The 21335-nt window shown below is 42.0% G+C and overlaps 1 non-coding gene across 1 annotated transcript; it reads right to left on the bottom strand.

Annotated features, from left to right (window-relative positions):
* Positions 1-7560: 7560 nt before the first annotated feature.
* Positions 7561-7667, bottom strand: LOC123572561 (U6 spliceosomal RNA). Its single transcript, XR_006697133.1, has one exon. It is a non-coding gene; the product is annotated as a U6 spliceosomal RNA (small nuclear RNA).
* Positions 7668-21335: the final 13668 nt, after the last annotated feature.

Below are 21335 nucleotides of genomic sequence, written 5' to 3'. Positions count from 1 at the left end.
CCCTTTCTGCGGGGAGTGAGGGCTTTAGACCCAGAAAGACTTCAAATCAAATCTTAGCTCTGTCATTTATGGGATATTGAGCAAGTTACTTACTCTCTGTATTTCAGTTTTCTCCTTTAACACCGTGGTAACAATTAATTTGTGGTGAGGTTCTGGGATGTATACACGAATAAAACAATCTTTGTTCTCTCCACAAGATAATTTTCAAAGGCAGTCTGAAAAATGGTTACTGGCCAGGTACAGTGGCCCATGCCTATAATCCCAGCACTTTGGGAGGGCAAGGCGGGAAGATCATTTTAGGTCAGGAGTTCAAGACCAGCCAGGCCAACATGGGGAAACCCCGTCTCTACTAAAAATACAAAAATTTGCCGGATGTAGTGGCGCACGCCTGTGATCCCAGCTACTTGGGAGGCTGAGGCAAGAGAATGGCTTGAACCCGGGAAATAGAGGTTGCAGTGTGCTGAGATCATATCCCTGCACTCCAGCCTGGGTGACAGAGCAAGATTTAGTCTCAAAAAAAAAAAAAAAAAAAAAAAAAAAAAGAAAGAAAGAAAAGAAAAGAAAAAGAAATGATTACTTAAAATGGAGAGTACTCAGTCCAATGGAAGCCTTCTCTGGATGATCCTCAGAGGGCAATAGAGAAAGGACAATGAGGATAACGGTGATCACTCATCTTTTCCAAGTGAGCGTGCACCTGATAAGACAGTTGAAATGACCTGTTGGAGGTAGCAGGAAGGACATGTGAGGGAAGTGTGTAACTGATGTGACTCTGGGGGGCCATGTGGGAGGTGAAACTCAGGGGCTGCAGGTACTGCGTCGTGGAAGATTTGTGTGTCCTCCATTCTTTGTTGTTGTTATTATTTTTTTTACTTTTTTGAGACAGGATCTCACTGTGTCACCCAGGCTGGAGTGCAGTGGAGATCATAGGTCACTGCAGCCTCAACCTCCTGGAATCAAATGATCCTTCCACTTCAGTCTCCCAAGTTTCTGGGACTGTAGGTGTGCACCACTATGTCTGGCTAATTAAAAAATTTTTTTTTGTAGAGTTGAAGTCTCACTATGTTGTCTATGCTGGTCTTAAACTCCTGAGCTCTCTCACCTCAGCTTCCCAAAGTGTTGAGATTGCAGGCATGAGCCACTGTGCTTGGCCTGGAATTTGTTCTTAGGAACAATGGAGTTTTTATTTTTTAATTTTTTTTTTTTTTGAGACAGAGTCTTGCTCTGTCCCCCAGGCTGGAATCCAGTGGTGCAATCTCAGTTCACTGCAAGCTCTGCCTCCGGGGTTCATGCCATTCTCCTGCCTCAGCCTCCCTAGTAGCTGGGACTACAGGTGCCCGCCACCATGCCTCGCTAATTTTTTTGTATTTTTAGTAGTGACAGGGTTTCACCGTGTTAGCCAGGATGGTCTTGATCTCCTGATCTTGTGATCTGCCCGCCTCGGCCTCCGAAAGTGCTGGAATTACAGGTGTGAGCCACCGCGCCCGGCCACCAGTGGATGTTTTTAAGCTGAGAGTTAACCACAATTAGATTTGCATTTTAAAAAATCATGTAGGAGCATTGAAAGAGATGGTTAAAAAGAATGAGGGAGATTGTATACACGGCTGCAACCATATCAGATATCCAACAGGCTCTTCTTACAATATGACTTGGGTATTCCCTCCATTGAGTAGATCTGGGCAGACTTATGATACTGTGAGACTCCCAAGCCGGATCACAGAACCCAACACAGCTTCCTCCTAGGCCTCTTGGTATGTTTGTTCTTGGAACTCACCAACATGCCATGAGGATGCCCAAGCATTTGTGGAAAGATCCACAAGGAATGAAATTCAGGACCCCAACTGAAAGCCGTGGCTGAGCTCCCAGCTGACAGTCGGTGTCAACTACCAGCCACGGGGCTACACCATCTTGAGAGTGGATCCTTCGTTCTCAGTGAATTCCACATGGGACAGAGAGAGGCTGACCCTGCTCAGCCCTGCCCAAATTGCACATTCAAGGGCAAAAGAAAAGAAAGGATTATTATTGTTTTGAGACTTTGAATTTTGTCATGATTTGCTACTAGGCAATAGATAACTGATACCAGGAGGGAGAATGGAAGCAGAGGCATTCATTAGAGAACATAATTACTCAGGCAAAAGATGATGAGGACTTAGCTAAGGCATTCATTAATTGAGCAAAATTATGACATGTCAGGCATCGTGCTATGACATGGAAATATAACGTGAACTGGGTAGACAAGGTCTCGTCTACTGAAGAAACTGACTGGCTACCGGGCAGAGAGGATGGAATATAGAATGGAGCCACTGAACTGCTTCATTGTGTTAACCTAAAGATGTGTGATCTCACCATGTCATGTTAAGAGGCATTTAAAAAATAGAATAAAATAACTAGAAACATGCATTATTATACGGGTAAAACTTTTGGCGTACAGATAGCATGAAAATGACATTGGCTTTACGCTCTAAGCCCTATTGAACATGCTATAGGAAGTGGAGTTTTTTTTTTGTCTTTGTCTCCATTAGAGAAAACCTTCATGTGGGCACTTTTGATGCTCCCCTACCATTGTGTGATTTTCAGTTCAAAGCATTTGCTATTTGCATCAGTGCTTGTTGCTTTTTTTTTTTTTTTTTTTTTTTTTTTTGAGGTGGAGAGTGGGAGGATTACACGGTTTTCTTTTCAAGTGCTCTCAGTCCCTGATCAAAGGGAGGGCTTTAGAGCCTTAGTTTATTGGAGATTCCATATAAGACTATTCTTGGTTTGGGGTTTTGAGTAAATCATTTTTGCTTAAACACCAGAGAGAAAGAGTACTAACCCATGCATTGTCAACTACAAAGTCCTATCCAAGTGCCAATTACTTTTATGATTTTAAAATGGAATTTGGGGGTTAGTGGTGTTCAGGGTATTCACTATTAGTGAGGGTATTTCTTTTGAAAGATAATAATTCATTCAATAATTCATCTAATTATTTGAGCCTTTACAAAGAACAGCCAGAGCTCCTCTCCATCTCATTTTTGCCACACAAAATATTGCCCCCTCTTTCTTCCTCCTTTTAAGCACCACAATAAGGGGTCATCGTTACAACCCGATTCTGCGTGTCCACCGGGGCAAGCTGGCTTTTGTTCCCATCGCTCTGCTGGGAATGGAATCATGAGAGGCTTTTTTTGTTGCTGAGTTCTTTGAACTCTCCTTAGTGCACAGTTGGCCTGGACCCTCTGCAGCACGTGGTGCTGTTGACCACAGCCTGGTTCTCAAAACCTGAGTCTCCACTGACTTCTGTGCTAACACGCTTGGCTCTTACTTCTCTGATTCCTTTCTCTGCTTCTGTTGCTGACTTTTCTTTCCACCTCTTTCTTTATCTTAAATGTTGGTATTACCCCGGGTTTCGTTTTTAAATCCTGATGTGGTTTGGATCTGTGTCCCCGCCCAAATCTCATGTCTAATTGTAATCCCCCGTGTTGGAGGGAGGTGACTGGATCGTGGGGGTGGTTTCCATGGTTTAACACCGTCCCCCTTGATGCTGTCATTGTGATAATGAGTTGTCATGAGATCCGGTTCTTTAAAAGTGTGTGGTACCTCCCCCCGCTCTCTCCCTCCTGCTCCCAGCCGTGTGTAATGCTGACTCTCCACTTTGCCTGCTGTCATGATTGTAAGTTTCCTGAGACCTCCCCAGAAGCCGAGCAGATTACAGCATCGTGCTTTCTGTACAGCCTGCAGACCGTGAGCCAATTAAACCTGTTATCTTTAAAAATCACCCAGTCTCAGATACTTCTTTATAGCAACGTGAGAACGAGCTAATACAAATCTCTTCAATTTCCCAAGATACTGTCGTCTGTTTCCAAGACTTCCATCCATCTTATGACTGTCTATATTCTGATGAGCCTCAAAAACCACATCTACTACCCTTGAAGTATCAATGCTTAGGAATCACCATTTTTAAGGATACAAAATTGAACAAGCCATAGTCTCTCACAGCAAGGAGTTTACAGTCTATCAGGGCAGATTAGATGTGCACATGCATTTCGTTTTCAACTTGGACTTCCCATCTGGCCTAGCAGAGAACGGATACTCAAGACTTAAGGTTTCATGGTCAAAACTGATTTCTTCCATTGCATAGAGGTGGCACCAACACCTAAAGTGGTTAAGACACACATGTATAGAGCTGTCTATTTTATTTGAAACTGGATGAAGTTTAGGAGAAAACAAAACTCCTTGCCATCTCAGCTCTAAGGAGAATTGTATCAGGTGGTGTTGCTAAGTTGTAAGCCACGAAAATGGACTCCAGGTAATTTCAACTAAGAAAAAGAGTTTACTGAAAGAATAGAAAATATGTCTTGGAATTGAAGAAAGAACTGGATAACCAAGTTTCAAAAAAAGCACCAACACCATTCTGGAAGACCGGGCAGTAGAAACACACAGATTATCACGTGCCCAAACCTGGGCTCAGAAGTAGCTCTACCAGAACCCCAAAGTAAATAAAGCTCTGTAGGCTAAGACCTGTGAACTTAAAAAAAAAATCACAAATTTATAAATTTAGAGAAGACTTTATTTCTTGTAAAGGGTTATATCCTGCAAGATGGCCATCCCATATGCTGGGAATCACAGCCTCTGGCCCAGAACAGAGATAGGCACGTCAAAGGAGGAAGAAGAGCTGGCGCAGGAGTTTATGCTGAACAGGTTGGCTAAACATACATATTCAACAGGTTAAGGAAGAGCTATGAATATTCATGAAAGTGGTCCTAATGTATTTGTATTGAACAAACATGCATCTAACACAGGACCCATGTTCACGTTGTGGTGAAGACTTTACACTTAAACGTATTACAGTTAGCCTCTAAATGTCAAAACATCTTTTCGAGAGCTGGAGCTACTCAAATGTGCAGCCTCTATAAACCGGCTGGAACCAGCCCATGGCTAGTGGTCTTCTTATCAGAAGAAGATACAGAAAGCAGCCTCTTGTCCAGTCAAAGCTGTAGTTGTGACTGGTGGAATGGGGGGGATCAGTTAGTGTTTGGTGGTGACCTAATTATTTTAGTAATACTTATCCCAAGGTCAGTGCTTGTTTAGCTGCTAGAGAAAAATAAAAACCTGTGGCAGTTAGAATGTAGTTCATTCTTAAAGCATAGAGGTGTCTGACTTAACCCTTGCCTGACATGACCTTAGATCCTGTCTAGAATTTGGTATCTTACTGCCACTATGAGTCTGTTCTGTCAGTCTTGTGGTCTCTGTTTTTAACATTAGTGCTGGTCAGCTGTGTGTAAACTGCAAAAGGGCATGTATTATGAGGCATGTCTGACCCCACCATCTCATCATGGCTGGGAACTCAGTTTGAAGGTTTTTCTGGGGTCCCTTTGGCCGAGAGAGTTTGTTCAGTTGGTTGGGGCAGCAGGGTGGAGGTGGTGCTTAGGTGTTCATTGTTAGTTTACAGACCACAGTTACCTGCTACAATAGAAAAATGTAGATTATCAATCACAGTGCCTGACTCATAGTGGCCATTCAATAGCAGATTTTTGAATGAAGAAATCAATGAATCCAGTTACTAGGTAGATTAGATAACACCTAATATCTCTGTCAATGATACTAGAATTCTTTCATAGGCCAATGTGAAACTTTCTGGGCATTTTAGCGTGGCTGGCATGGTGAATAAACTACATTTCTGTCTGAATGGAAAAACAGGAATACTGTGTGTAGCTGTCTTATTGGCATTCAGAAATCACCCTGGTTATTACTGAACCAAATAAAAATAAACTCAGAAGAAGCATCTGCACATTACGCTATTGTTTTTTTTCACTGATAGGAGCATGATGGGATGTTGAGGGATGCCAGAGAGGATGCAGTAGTGTTCCTTTGGATATAGAACACTTGAGATTTGACAGTTTCACATTTTTCTTTATTTCTGTGAGGGCAGGATCCTGACAGGGCTATATTCTGCCACTCACTCACGCTGTTTTCTTGTAAATGACAGTGAAGGAAAGCGGGGAATAGACACCTTATTAATCAACTAGGCTACAATTTTATAGCACTATGCCCAGAAGGACACACTGAACTATCGGTGTCAGTCAGGAAAACACACAACTCAGACAAATTAAAGACTATAGAAATTCAACAGGTGGATAGGAGCCAAACTCCATCCAGCAGGCTCTGTGCCTTTAAGCCTGTCTGGGCAGCATTTGTTACTCAAGATGTGAAACGGGCAACCCTATTGATCCACTGGCACATTTGTATGTCTCGAGCCTTGTTTTAATATTTTATTTTTCTTTCTTTCTTCTTTCTTTTTTTTTTCTTTTCTTGGAAGCACTGACTTCCAGGCATGAACTTTGTTCGTCTACTTCTGCAGAACAAACCAGCACAAAATGTAGTGGTTTAAAGAAGATATTTATTTGGCTCTTACAGTTCTGTGGGTGAACCGGGTTCAGCTGGATGGTTTTCACCTGGGGTCTCTCCAACATTTTTTTTTTAAATCTTCAACTTTTATTTTAGGTTCAGGGGTACATGTGTAGGATGTGTGGGTTTCTTAAACATAGGTAAACATGTGCCATGGTGGTTTGCCACACAGACCATCCCATCACCTAGGTATTAAGCCCCACATGCATTAGCTATGCTTCCTGATGCTCTCCCTCCCCCCACTCTTGTGATGGGCCCCAGTGTGTGCTGTTCTCCCCATGTGTCCATGTGTTCTCATCATTCAGCTCCCACTTGTAAGTGAGAAAGAACATGCAGCATTTGGTTTTCGGCTCCTGCGTTAGTTTGCTGAGGATAATGGCCTCCAACTCCATCCATGTCCCTACAAAGGACACGATCTCATTCTTTTCTATGGCTGCACAGTATTCCGTGGTATATGTGTTCTACATTTTCTTTATCCAGTCTATTATTGATGGGCATTTGGGTTGATTCCATGTCTTTGCTGTTGTGAATCTCTTAAATAGTTTTGCATTTAGATATTGATTACAGCTGGGGTCATCTGAAGGTTCAACTCTTCTCTGATATGCCTGATGTCTCAGTGGGGGTAGCAGAGCTATGTGGGTCAGCTGGGCAACACTCTCTTTTCATGTTAACCTGGGGTACCCAACTGCAAAGCACTTACAGGCCAGTGCAAACTTTCCAAGACCTCCCAGAGGAAGTCACAAGACTTCTTATGACAGCTTCAGAAGCCATGCAGAGTCATAGGCCTGTTGAGACTGAGGGAACAGCGATTGCGTGAGGGTGTGAGTCCCAGGAGCTTCATTTCATTAGGAAGCCATCTTTGAACTATAGCGGAGAAACAGCAAAAGAACAAACATAACTAACTCCATTTTTGTTTAAGGGACCGTCACTCATTCCTGCACGTAGCCTAGGATAATTTTAGAACACTGGGATAATAACGCACACACAGCAATCATGTAGTTTTAAAAACGAACTCTGGGATGAAGGGAGAAGTATGTAAACATCTCGCTGTTTTGTTGTAAGATTTATATGAGCATTGTGACCTGACCAAGGACGAAGAAGTTTCCAACCTCCTTGGACCCTCACTAGTGCCCGGATGTCTGCGGTGGCCGGTTACCTCTTTTTAAAATTTAAATTATTTTTAAAAATAGGGAATGCTTCAGGAACTTGCCTGTCATCTTTGCCCAGGGGCCTTGCTATTCTTCTCTGTACTGTTCCAATTTTAGTAAATGTGCTGCCAAAGAAAGCACTGTCAGTTACGTCTTGATCCTAGCCGCCCACCGTCCCCCTGCTCTTAGCGTAAAAAGAGCCTAAAACTGGTTGTGACTTAAGATGCTACTTTGGTACGATAGTCCACCATCTTCTTGCTTTGCTTGGTCTCCAAATAAACCAGCTTTTCTTCCCACACATTCTTGTCTCTTGTGTAAGACTTTCAAGTGATCAGCAGCTGAATCCTGGTTTGGTTACAGAGCGAGGCTGTGTTAAGTCTCTTCTCGTGTATGTGGCCTCTGTAGGGGCTGCACGTGGTCTTGCCTCTCATACTGCGTGCTTTCCACACCCTGGAGTCCTATGGCTCCCACAATTTTCTCTATTCCCTCGATCCATAGGTACCTGCCTGCCTTCCCGAGGCATGTTGTTCTCCCATCTCTGCCTCTTGGCCTAGGTTCCTCTTACTGAGCCCCAGATCTCTCCCACACTATATGCCATCAGGGAAGGGGTTCATGGCTGCCCAGGCCAGGCCAGACTCTTCTCTTAAAAATTTCCAAAGGCCAGGTGTGATAGTTCATGCCTTAATCCCAGCACTTTGGGAGGCCAAGGCAGGAGGATTGTTTGAGACCAGGAGTTTGAGACCAGCCTGGGCAACGTAATTACACCCCATCTCTACAAGAAAATTTAAATATTAGGCTGGGTGCGGTGGCTCACTCCTGTAATTCCAGCACTTTGGGACGCCAAGGTGGGTGGATCACGAGGTCAAGACAATCTTGGCCAACATGATGAAACCCTGTCTCCACTAACGTACAAAAAATTAGCCAGGCATGGTGGTGTGTACCTGTAATCCCAGCTCCTTGGGAGGCTGAGGCACGGGACTCACTTGAACAAGGGTGGTGGAGGTTGCAGTGAGCTAAGATGGCACCACTGCATTCCAACCTGGTGACAGAGCAAGACTCCATCTAAAAAATAAAAAATAAAAAATAAAAAAAATTTAAATATTAGCCTGGTGTGGTGGTGTGCGCCTGTAGTACCAGCTACTCAGGAGGCCAAGGGAGGAGGATCATTTGAGCCCAGGAGTCTGAGGCTGCAATGAGCTATGATCTTGCTGCTGCACTCCAACCTGGGTGACAGAGAGAGACCCTGTCTCTAAAAAAAAAAAAAAAAAATTCTCAAAGAGGTGAGTTCCTTCCCTTCATGACACTGACAGCAGTTTGTACATACATCAGCTGCAAGATAATTGGACTAATCTCTGCAAGTAACTTTCAAAGAGCAGCAGCGACTCTATTTTGTGTATCTTTTTTAAAATCAATATCGTGTCTTCCACACTTTGTGCATAGTGGCAGCTCAGCAACTTTGGTCAGTGAATGAATGAATGAACATCTCTTTTCAAACTGCTGTACTCTAGGTTGGGGCTTCTTTTTCAGGATAATTTGCTTGTTTTATGTTCTATTGGGAACACATCTTCTTCTTCTTTTTTTTTTTTTTTTTTTTGAGACAGAGTCTCACTCTGTGGCACAGGCTGGAGTGCAGTGGTGCGCTCTTGGCTCACTGCAACCTCTGCCTCCTGTGTTCCAGTGATTCTCCTGCCTCAGCCTCCTGAGTAGCTGGGATTACAGGCATGTGCCACCATGCCCAGCTAATTTTATTTTATTTTATTTTTTGGTATTTTTAATAGAGACGGGGTTTTGCCTTGTTGGCCAGGCTGGTCTCGAACTCCTGACCTCAGGTGATCCACCCCTCTTGGCCTCCCAAAGTGCTGGGATTACAGGCCACAGGGAACAAATCTTCTGATGGAGGAGAGATTTAGCTGAATTCAGAGGATCAGGGGCTTTTTAAGAGACTGGGAAATAAGAAACAAGGTATGGGATTTTCAGAGACGTCGCCTTCTTCCTGGGATGCACGGGTTGGGTGGTGTGGATTAAACTCCTTGGGGATCCTGTGGATTGGGGATGGAGACACAGATTAGTGCGTCCTCACCTGAGCCAAAAACTGAGGACAGTCTTTCCATGTGGTGGCTGCCGCAGGGGATCTGGGCTGATTTCCCTGAGCAGGCGGGAAAGAGGCAGTTGGCCCTGGCAGGTGGCAGGTGGAATATTTAAGCTGCAAAGCTAGTGTGAATCTGGTAAGAAGCAGGGCAGGTGCATAGACATTCAGACCATTGAAAAGGGGCCCAGGCTGCCAGCAACCATCTCAGTTAGGAGACGTTCTGCAGGGAGCACAGCCGGCAACCTGAGTGTCTCGTTTCTCCAGCCTTCTGAGGTCACACCTTCCTGTATTAACCATATCATATAAATGCAACCTCTATCCTGCTTCTTCGCAGTGAATCTGGTGTTCCCCCAACCTCCCCAGGGCGTGCTAGATGGTTCTGACTGCCAAACCCCCAACACATTGCTGGCTGTCTGCAAATGCTGTATCTTTCTTATGATTTCACACCATATGTGAACAGAGGTGCCTCGCCTTCGACTCCATAGCACCACCAACCCACAAGGGACTTCACCAGAGAACTTTGGGTTGGGGGACAGAGGAAAATGATAGCACAGGGCAGGAAATAACTTCAAAATAAAGAGCAGAAATTGCTGTTCCTAAAATTTAATGGCCAACCGTCACCCCAGAAATTCCCTTCAAAGCTATAGTTCTCCTTGGTTTCAGCTGAATGTTCGTTTGTGAAAGCTTCATTCTCCTTAGAGCCAATGCCTACTAATACTATCTGCAGCTGCCTCAGCAATGTGTAAAAAACTCTTTGAGCCTGCCAAGTGAAATCTTCAAATGTCTTAGCACTAAATATACATAATTTTGGACAGATGTGGTGGCTCACGTTTGTAATCTCAGTGCTTTGGGAGGCCAAGTCAGGAGGACAACTTGGAGCCAGGAGTTTGAGACCAGCCTGGGCAATGTAGTGAGACCCCCAGCTCTACAAAAAATATAAATAAATAAATAAAAATTAGCTCAATGTGGTGGCACATGCCTGGAGTCCCAGCTACTTGGGAGGCTGAGGCAGGAGGATCACTTGAGCCCAGGAGGTGGATCACGGTGAGTTGTGATTGTACCACTGCACTCCAGGCTTGGTCACTGAGCAAGACCCTGTTCTCTTAAAAAATAAAAATAAAAAATAAAAAAAATTTATGCCAGAATGCCTTAACTAAGGAAAATGTGTTTAACCAATGAAGACAAATTTATGCTTCCCGTTCCTGCCTCTTTCATCTAGATTTTCTTTTGATTAACCAAATGTTCCTTTAGAAGGTATTGGTTAGTGTGGTGGCTCATACCTATAATCCCAGCACTTTGAGAGGCCGAGGCAGGAGGAGGGCTTGAAGCCAGGAGTTTGAGACCAGCCTGGCAAACATGGCGAAACCCCATCTCTACTAAAAATATAAAAAAATTAGCCTGGCGTGGTGGCATGTGCCTGTAGTCCCAGCTACTTGGGAGGCTGAACCAGGAGAATCACTTCAACCTGGGAAGTGGAGGTTACAGTGAGCTGAGACTGCGCCACTGCACTCCAACCTGGAGGACAGAGCAAGACTCCATATCAAAACAAAACAAAACAAAGAATCAATGGGAAAAATTGTGATTGTTTCATGAACTTTAAAAGTCAGAACTTTAAAAACTTTCTTACTGTCAATTATAAATGTATAGAAATTTTTAAAAATAAAAAATGAATATTTATTTGGTAAACTGAAATTTTAAATGAATGAAATATAGGGAACTAAAATCTTGATTTCTTTGCGATATATGTATCAAGAGTAGTTTCGACACTGCTTGCCTTCTTCTGTTTGTACAACTTATGACACAGAGTGAACATTTTGGTGAACTGTCATACTGCTGTGTAAGCCTGAATCAGCTTTCAACGTTCTATTCTTTGTGCTTTCAATGTTGGGAAATACCTCTGACAGTTCCTTTAATGCGATGTTGTTTACCACTGGTGCCACTTCCTCTGGGACACCTTCATTCTTTTTGTAAATCCTTCTTCATTTATATTGATAAACTCGCCTTCACTAATTCTCTGATTGGGAGTCTAAGGTATAGCTGACCAGCATTTCCATGGTCAGCTATCACTTTTATAATTCCATTTATTTTACCATCAAATTTCATTCCCAATATTATCACCTTTTGTTTCCTTGCTATACTTTGATCTTTGCTGGCCAACTCCCTTTTCCACTTTTCCATTTTTATAAAATGTAACATGGATTGAACACTGGGATTAGATAGGCAGGCAACACGCCTACACACTTTGCTGTCTGTGTGTGAACCAAATAACAGATGTGCAGTGATGGGCTTTGAAAAGAGTGGCAGAATCGTTCACGGATCATGTGATGTGTGGACGGACAATCTAGCACTAAAGCTTGCAGTTAACACATTTCCTCACAGTTAATATACCGCGGTAACAAGCTACAGTCTGTGTAATACTTGTGTGAAAGGAAAATAAATCTTGGGACCCCAAAATCATCAGGCTAAGGGGAAAAAGTCAAGCTGGGATCTGCTTAGGACAAACCTACCTCCCATTCTATTCAAAGTAACCCCTCTGCTCACTGAGATAAATGCATATCTGATTGTTTTCTTTGGAAAGACTAATCAGGAACTCAAAAGAATGCAGCCTTTGTCTCTTACACATGACCTGGAAGCCCCCTCCCCACTTTGAGTTGTCCCGCCTCTCTGGACCGAACCAATGTACATCATGCATGTATTGATTGATGTCTCATGTCTCCCTAAAATGTTCAAAACCAAGCTGAGCCCCCAGTCACCTTGGGGACTTGTCATCAGGACCTCCTGAGGCTGTGTCACAGATGCATCCTTAACCGAGACAAAATAAACTTTCTAAATTGACTTAGATCTGTCTTAGATATTTTGGGTTAATACCTACCTTTGTAGACTGGAAACTAGCACTATTCACAACCTGAGAAAATCTGTCTTGATCGTTAAACAATGATTTACCACTTTCATAGGTATGTAACCTATTTTGTCATTTGGAAATTTCTTGGCAACTGTTCTATGTGCACTCTTACTCAGCCTGTCCCATCGGTCTGGAAGCAATATCATGAGCTTTAACATTTTTCTTTTTCTTTTTTCTTTTCTTTTTTTTTTTTAGGCAGGATCTCACTCTGTCACCCAGACTGGAGTGCAGTGGTGTGATCTCGGTTCACTGCAACCTCCACTTCCCAGATTCAAGAAAGTATCCTGCCTCAGCCTCCTGAGCAGTTGGGATTACAGGTGCGCACCACCACCCCTGGCTAGTTATTTTTGTATTTTTTAGTAGAGACAGGGTTTTGCTTTGTTGGCCAGGCTGATCTTGAACTCCTGACCTCGGGTGATCCATCCACCTCAACCTCCCAACGTGCTGGGATTAGAGGCGTGAGCCACTATGCTTAGCCAACATTTTTCTAAAGGGCTTATTCATCTTTGATTTTGATAGTGAAAGCTGAGAAAGAATTAGAGGTAATCTTTGCCTGATCTTCTTTATCTTAGTTCTAAATGGTCCTATCCATAAAGCACCGCCTATTATTGGGTATAGAGTATTAACTTTATATTCAGTTGCTCAATTATTTATCAAAGATATACTGAGCATCTTTTTGGGGTGAGCACTGTTGAGCATAGAAAAATACATTTAGGATGGTCATGGCGACTCATGTCTGTAATCCTAGTGCTTTGGGAGGCTGAGGTGGGCGATTCACTTGAGGCCCAGAGTTCAAGACCAGCCTAAACAACTCAGACAACATGTCTGAGTTACAACAAGGAAGGCCTAAGCATTCTGATATATTTGTATAAATTTTAGCTTACTCACTTCAACACTACTTTAATCCAAATAGGTTTTTGGTTTCGAGTAAATGCATTTCACATTTGACTTATCTGCCTCTAAGATTAGATGCATGGCCAATGTCTAGAAGGAAAATTCATAGTCCTGGGATTCTTTATTTTCTGCAAGAATAGGGTTACAGCATTACAGCGATCCCTTGTTTATCTGCTCACTCTATTCCCAGCTATGGGAATACCTGTAGTCCCAGCTACTGGGGATAGGGGGGTTGTGGAGAGAGGATCTCTTGAGCCCAGGAGGTTGGGCCTCGATAAGCTATAATTGCACCACTGCACTCCAGCCTGGGTAACAGAGTGAGATCTTGTCTCAAAAAAAAAAAAAAAAAAAAAAAAAAAAAATTAAAAACTAAAACTAAAAATAAATAAAATAACTTTCACATGGATACCATCCACTGCAATTTAATAGAAAGATTCAAGATTGTAGCCTGGGCAATGTGGCAAAACCTTGTCTCTACAAAAAATACAAAAATTAGCCAGGCGTGGTGGCATGCTACTTGGGAGGCTGAGGAGGGAGGATTGCTTGAGCCTGGGAGGTCAAGGCTGCAGTGAGTCAAGATCGTGCCACTGCATTCCAGTCTGGGTGGCAGAGCGAGACCCTGTCTCAAAAACAAACAAACAAAAAAGATTGTAAATTACGGTCAACCCACATTATGTGCAGATTCTGAGTTCGCAAATTTACCAACTTGCTAAAATGTATTTGTAGTCCCCCAAACCAATACTTCCTGCACTTTCATGGTCATTTGTAGATACATGTGAAGCAGTTAAAAACCTGAGGCACCACCCAGGCGCGGTGGCTCACGCCTATAATCCCAGCACTTTAGGAGGCCAAGGCGGGCAGATCACGAGGTTAGGAATTTGAGGCCAGCCTGGCCAATACGGTGAAACCTCGCCTCTACTAAAAATACAAAAATTAGCTGGGCATGGTGGCATGCACCTGTAGTCCCAGCTACACAGGATCCTGGGGCAGAAGAATCACTTGAACCTGGGAGGGGGAGGTTGCAGTGAGCTGAGATCACGCCACTGCACTCCCACCTGGGCAACAGAGTGAGACTCCATCTAAAAAAAAAAAAAAAAATCGGAGGCACCCGAGGCACACTTTCCCAGCTGAGGTGCAACAAGGCAATGCTCTTTCCTCTTGTTTTAGCCTCCCACAGAGATGACCAGAAGATGCAAGTGGAACAGCAAAGTGTAGGGAGAGAAGCTCTGATTCTGGGGCTCGATGAACTAGGTTTGAATTCCAAATTTAACACTTATGAGAGGGTAGCCTCAGGCATGTCATTGAGCACTTCTAAACCTCATTTTCTCCTTTGTAAAAATAAAGAAAACAGAATCCACCAGGATTCATTGTTTGTAGAATTTAAGATTTTATATATATAATTTTTCTGAGACAGAGTCTCTCCGTGTCGCCTAGGCTGGAGTGCAGTGGCATGATCTCGGCTCACTGCAACTTCTGCCTTCCGGATTCAAGCAATTCTACCTGCCTCAGCCTCCCGAGTAGCTGGGATTTCAGATGTCCGCCATGACACCCAGCTGATTTTTTCTTTTTTTGTATTTTTTAGTAGAGACGGGGTTTTGCCATGTTAGCCAGGCTGATCTTGAACTCCTGACCTCAGGTGATCCACCCACCTCGGCCTCCCAAAGTGCTGGGATGTGTGATATATATCTACATATGTACATATTTCCCCTAGAAGCCATGATTCAATATTTACTAATTCAGCGTTTGCAGAAACTTTATAGACCATAAACTACTGGGAATAATGAGAGCTGACTATACATCTCAACACGTGATGTCATGTTAAGCTTGTTACTTAAAAGTTTCTTTTTCTGGCTATTGGGAAGTAGGTTTCTATGATAAAAAGTGTCTGAGTTATAACAAGGAGGGCTTAAAGCATTCTGATATATTTGCATAAATTGTAGCTTACTCACTTCAACACTACTTTAATCCAAATAGGTTTTGGTTTCAAGTCATGCATTTCACATTTTACTTATCTGCCTCTAAGATTATATGCATGGCCAATGTCTGGAAGGAAAATTCCCAGTCCTGGGATTCTTTTTTTTCCGCAAGAATAGGGTTACAGCATTACAGCCATCCCTTGTCTATCTGCAGATTCTTTTTATTGTTTTGTTTTAGAGGCTAATGTGGTTATTCCCTTCCCCATCTTCTTCTTCTTCTTTTTTGAGATGGAGTTTTGCTCTGTCACTCAGGCTGGAGTGCAGTGGTACGGTCTCAGTTCACTGCAACCTCAGCCTCCCAGGTTCAAGCAATCCTTCTGCCTCAGCCTTTCGAGTAGCTGGGATCGTAGATGCCCACCACCACTCCTGGCTAAGTTTTGTATTTTTAGTAGAGACAGGGTTTTACCATGTTGGCCAGGCTGGTCTTGAACTCCTGACCTCAAGTGATCTGCCCACCTCAACCTCCCAAAGTGCTGGGATTACAGGCTTGCATGGCACCCGGCACCCCCCATCTTTTTTGTTGTTAAAACTTTCAAACATACAGAAAGATTGAATGAATCATACATTAAATTCCTGTAAGCCCCACTGCTTAGACTCAACAATTGATAGCATTTTATCATATTTGCTTTACTTACATACGTGTATGAGTATACATATAGTTGATCCTAAACCACTTGTAAGTTGTAAAGATCATGATATTTAACTCCCAAATTTTTCCCTACTTATGTCCTAGGAATAAAAACATTCCCCTGCAAATGACACTATCATGATCACACTTGTGACATTTAGGACCATTCTCTGATAAGATCTAATCCAATCCATATTCAAATTTTCTCCTTAAATGTCTTTTGTAGTTTTGGTTTGTTTTTTGAACCAGAATCGAATCAAGAGCAATGCTTTGATTTTTGTTATTTTTGTCTCTCTGGACTCCTTTAACTCAGAACAGACTCCAACTTTTTCCCCCCATGACATCAACTTTTTGAATTTAAGAGTCTATAATTACTTAGACATTGTACATCAGAGTTAAATAATAATCTGAATTTGAGTCTCAGCTGTAGCTGACAAATATGGGGTCAAATAACCATTAAAAGCCTTAGTATAGGTATCTGTACTAAAGAGGTTGAAAACAGTTTACGATGATAGTGCATATGAAATTGCTTCGTAAATTATAAGAGCTACATAGTTGCAGTGATTTTTAATACCATTATTTTAAAAGTTGTTTTGAAAGCCATGATGTTACGATTTTATTACATCATACTTAAAACAAATTAAATATATGTATGTATTTATTTATTTTTGAGAAAGAGTCTGGCTCTGTGGCCCAGACTGGGAGTACAGTGGTGCAATCTCGGCTCACTGCAACCTCTGCCTCCTGGGCTCAAACAATTCTCTTGCCTCAGCCTCCTGAGTACCTGGGATTACAGGCGCGCACCACCATGTCTGACTAATTTTGTGTTTTTAGTGGAGACAGGGTTTCACCATGTTGGTCAGGCTGGTCTCAAACTCCTGACCTCAAGTGATCTGCCTGCCTCGGCCTCCCAAAGTGCTGGGATTATAGGCGTGAGCCACTGTGCCCAGCCAAAATAAATTAAATTTAAATTGCAATTTAAAAACATTGGGTCAATGAGCTGTTTTCAATTTTAAAAAATTCAACAAAGTCTGTGTTAAAGAAAACTCACTTTGAACTTCTCTTTCCTTTCCCCCGTTTAGCCAGTATGAGTACAAAGAGAAGGCATTGTTGTGCATTTGAGACCAGCACTGGGATTAAAATTGACAAATGAGATTGCTGACTGTGGGACCCAGACAGACAACATTCCTGCTGGATGCTGTATGATGAATCCCCAGCTTTGGCCTCTGCTGAGATCCTGTGGCTGGGCTCTGGCTCCAGATTAAGCTCCTATAGGACTTTTGCTTTCACCTGAGATGAAATGACTGAGAGGAGATTTTCCATCCTGCCAGAAACAATAAAAATAGTCTGACAAAATGTATAAAACAATTTTTTTTTTGAGATGAGGTCTTGCTCTGCCACCCAGGCTGGAGTGCAATGGTATGATCACCGCTCACTGCAGCCTCAACCTCCTGGGCTCAAGCGATCCTCCCATCTCAGCCTCTCAAGGAGCTGGCACTACAGGTGCACACCACCAGGCTAATTTTTGTATTTTTTTTTTTTTTTGTAAAGATGGGGTTGTGCCATGTTGCCCAAGAAAAAAATGAGGTGAGTCCTACTACAGTCTCAGTTTACTGTCTTGAGTTTCTAGGCTGTGGCACAGGGAGACAGAACTCAAAAAGAGCTCAGCAGACTCTCTTAGTTGAAAAGATGGAGCTGAGAGTCCAGGGAGACCATGGTGACTGGAGTTCATAAGGCAGAGTACTGGAGAGGAGAGAGCTACAAGGAGAGAGAACTCTGAAGATTTGCAAAGATGCTCCCTCAAGTGCCAGCAAAATGCTGGTGATTGCATGGATGCAAGGGAAACAAAAAGATTAGAAAACAGTTCCCAGAGCTCACATAGCATCAGGAAAAACACCTGTTTCCACCAGCCAGACTGGAAAAACTTATAATTCGTGGGACATTGGGTAGAATACTCAACAAGGTCTTGCCTCAGTATTTGGAGATAATTTGCTCTGGATTGGACAGGGCTTCAGATCTGCCCAAAAGATCAAACTATTCCCAAATAATTTAACTGCAACCAAGGACTCAAAAATGTTATGAAAATCCTAATAATATAGTTATTTCAAAAATATCACAGGAATTCAAACAATCTAATACCCAGTAAGGAAAAATTGACATAGTCCACCATCCAGTATAAGACTAGCAGGTATGCAAAGAAATCTGACAATATAGTCTATGATGAAGAGAGCAGACAAGGACATCAAAATATATTTTATTAATATCTTCCATGTATTCAAAAGGTTAAGCATAGTCATTGAATACATGAACAATTCTAAATCAGAGTCGTAGAGGTAAAAACTATAATGTCTGAGATAAAAAGCATATGGGATTAACAAAAATTAGACGTGGTAGAAAAAATGACTCACAAGCTTGAAGACGCAACAATAGAAATGATCCAAAATGAATCACACAGATTCTGGTTTCTCTTCAGATTGTATAAATCTTTTGCCTTTTACCAAAATGAATCATAAAAAGAATATTAAAGAAAAAAATGGACGGCACACCAGCGAACTGTGAGACAACTTCAAGTAGCCTAATGTACGCATGATTGGAGCTTCTAGGGGAGAGAGAGAGGGAGGGGATAAAATTATAATAAATAATGACCAAATAAATTTCAAATTTGGTGAAAATTATATTCCCACAGACCTAAGAAGTTTAATGAACCCTAAGCACAAGAAACATTCAAAAGCCCTACACCATGATGCAGTACAATCAAATTATTCAAACTGTTGATAAAATATCTTAAAAGCAGCTGGAGCAAAAGGATATGCTATGTATCAAGAAATAAAAATAAGAATGACATCAGATTTCTCATCAGAAGCAATGCAAGAGAGAAGATAATGGAGGAATATTTTTTAAGTACTGAAAGAAAAACTTGTTCACCTACAATTTTATACCAAATGAAAATCTTTCCAAACTAAGATGAAATAAAGATTCTTTCAGAGATACCAGAGCTGAAACAATTAATCACCAGCACATTCACATTATAAGAAATATTAAAGGAAGTCCATCAGGCAGGAGGAAAATCATACCAGTTTGAAATATGGATCTTCATAAAGAAATGGAGAGCATCAGAACTGGTAACTATCATATCATGTAAGAAGTTTTCTTACTATTTAAATCTCCTTAAAAGATAATCAACTATTTAAACCAAAATAATGCAATATTTTGGGGTTTATAACGTAGGTATAAGTAAAAGGTATGGCATCATTAGCACAAAATCAAGAGATAAATGAAAGTATATCATTATAAGTTTCTTACATGTGAAATATGTTGTTTGAAAGTAAATTGTGAGAGATTGAAAAAAAAAATGGAAAAAAACCACCAAAATAAAGAACACAAACTAAGATAAGTGAGAAGGCACAACTCTGCAGAGATGCAGGGGCATCTCTCCTGGCTTAGCTCCCAAGTTTGGCAAGGCCCAAGACCAGAATGTATCTTATAGCTTATAAGCAAATAAAGAAGATAAAATATGATAAATGACACAAAGAACAGAGGGACAAGTAGAAAACAAATGGGAGGTGATAGACTTAAATGTAACCACACACATTAAACACAAATCTTGGTAAATGTTACATGGGCCCTTGATTTAAAAAATGTAGGTTCTGCTGATATTGGGTAGGGTGTTGCATATATTTCAACTAGCTCTTGTTGGTTGATCATGTTACTCAGTTCTTCTGTATTCATACTGGTTTTCTGTTTAGTAGTTCCATCAATGGCTGAGAATAGAGTGTTGAAGTCTCCAGTTGTGGGTTGGTCTATTTCTCTGTTCAGCACTATCAGTTTTGATTGATATATTTTAAGGCTCTGTTGTTTGGCATATGTGTGTTTGGGAGTGTTATGTCTTCTTGGAAAATTGACCCTTTTATCCTTATGTAATTATGTACCTGTCTCTCAATGATTGATGAACCTTAGCATCTCATTGCTGGGCTTCTCAGTCACTTTTTAATGATCCTCACTCCCACACCTTGACTTTGTGATATGGTTTGGCTCTGTGTCCCTATCCAAATCTTATGTTGAACAGTAATCCCGAGTGTTGGAGGAGGGGCGTGGTGGGCGGTGATTGGATCACCGGGACAAATTTCCTCCTTGCTGTTTTCATGATAGTGAGTTCTCACAAGATCTAGTTGTTTAAAAGTATGTAGCACTTTCCCCTTTGCTCTCTCTCCAGATCTGACATGTGCAAATGTGCTTGCTTTCCCTTTGCCTTCTGCCATGATTGTGAGTTTCCTGAGGCCTCCCAGCCATTCTTCCTATACAGTGTGCAGAACCATGAGCCAATTAAGCCTCTTTTCTTCATAAATTACCCAGTCTCGGGTAGTTCTTTATAGCAACATGAGAATGGACTAATACAATGGTCTTTTTATGGCTCCTGCTTTACGTTTTTTGTGGTATCGAAATCTGAAGATTTACCTTTTCCACTATTTTTTAAAAATTATCAGAGATTACTTCTCTTAATATGTTCTCTTCTGTGTTCTGTACACTTTCTTCTATTGGAACTTTGATTAGGTGTATATTAGACCGAAGTTCCTTTCCTCATCTCTTTGCGCTACATTCCAGGCAATCTCTTCCAGTAATTATTTTGCTATTCTTGTGATAGTGAGTGAGTGCTTATGAGATCTGGTTGTTTAAACATGTGTAGCACATCCCCCTTCTCTCTCTTCCTCCTGCTCCTGCCGTGTAAGATGTGCTTGCTTCCCCTTCCCCTTCACCTTCCACCATGATTGTAAGTTTCCTGAGTCTTGCCAGCCATGCATCCTGTACAGCCTGTGGAACTGTGAGTCAATGAAACCTCTTTTCTTCATAAATTACCCAGTCTCGGGTAATTTTTTTATAGCAATAAAACTAACATAAGTGAGAAGGCACAACCCTGCAGACCTGAGACATCTCTCCTGGCTTAGCTCCCAAGTTTGGCAAGGCCCAAGACCAGGATGTATCTATCAAATTTGTCTTTATCCAATGATACGGTTTGGCCGTGTCCCATCAAATCTTATCTTGACTTTTAATCCCCATAATCCCCATGTGTTGAGAAGGGACCTAATGGGAGGTGATTGGATGATGAAGGAGGTTTCCCGAATGCTGTTCTTGTGATAGAGTTCATTCTCATGAGCTCTGATGGTTTTATAAGTGTTTGACAGTTCCTCCTTCACATGCTCTCTCTTGCCTGCTGCCATGTAAGACATGCCTGCTTCCACTTCCACCATGATCATAAGTTTCCTGAGGCCTCCCCAGCCATAGGGAACTGTGAGTCAACTAAATCTCTTTCCTTCATAAATTA

The sequence above is a fragment of the Macaca fascicularis genome, chromosome 3 (assembly GCF_037993035.2).
Source record: "Macaca fascicularis isolate 582-1 chromosome 3, T2T-MFA8v1.1".
In the NCBI taxonomy this organism is placed as follows: Eukaryota; Metazoa; Chordata; class Mammalia; order Primates; family Cercopithecidae; genus Macaca; species Macaca fascicularis.
The sequence above is the reverse complement of the archived record's forward strand: the minus strand, read 5'-3'. Positions and strand labels throughout refer to the sequence as shown.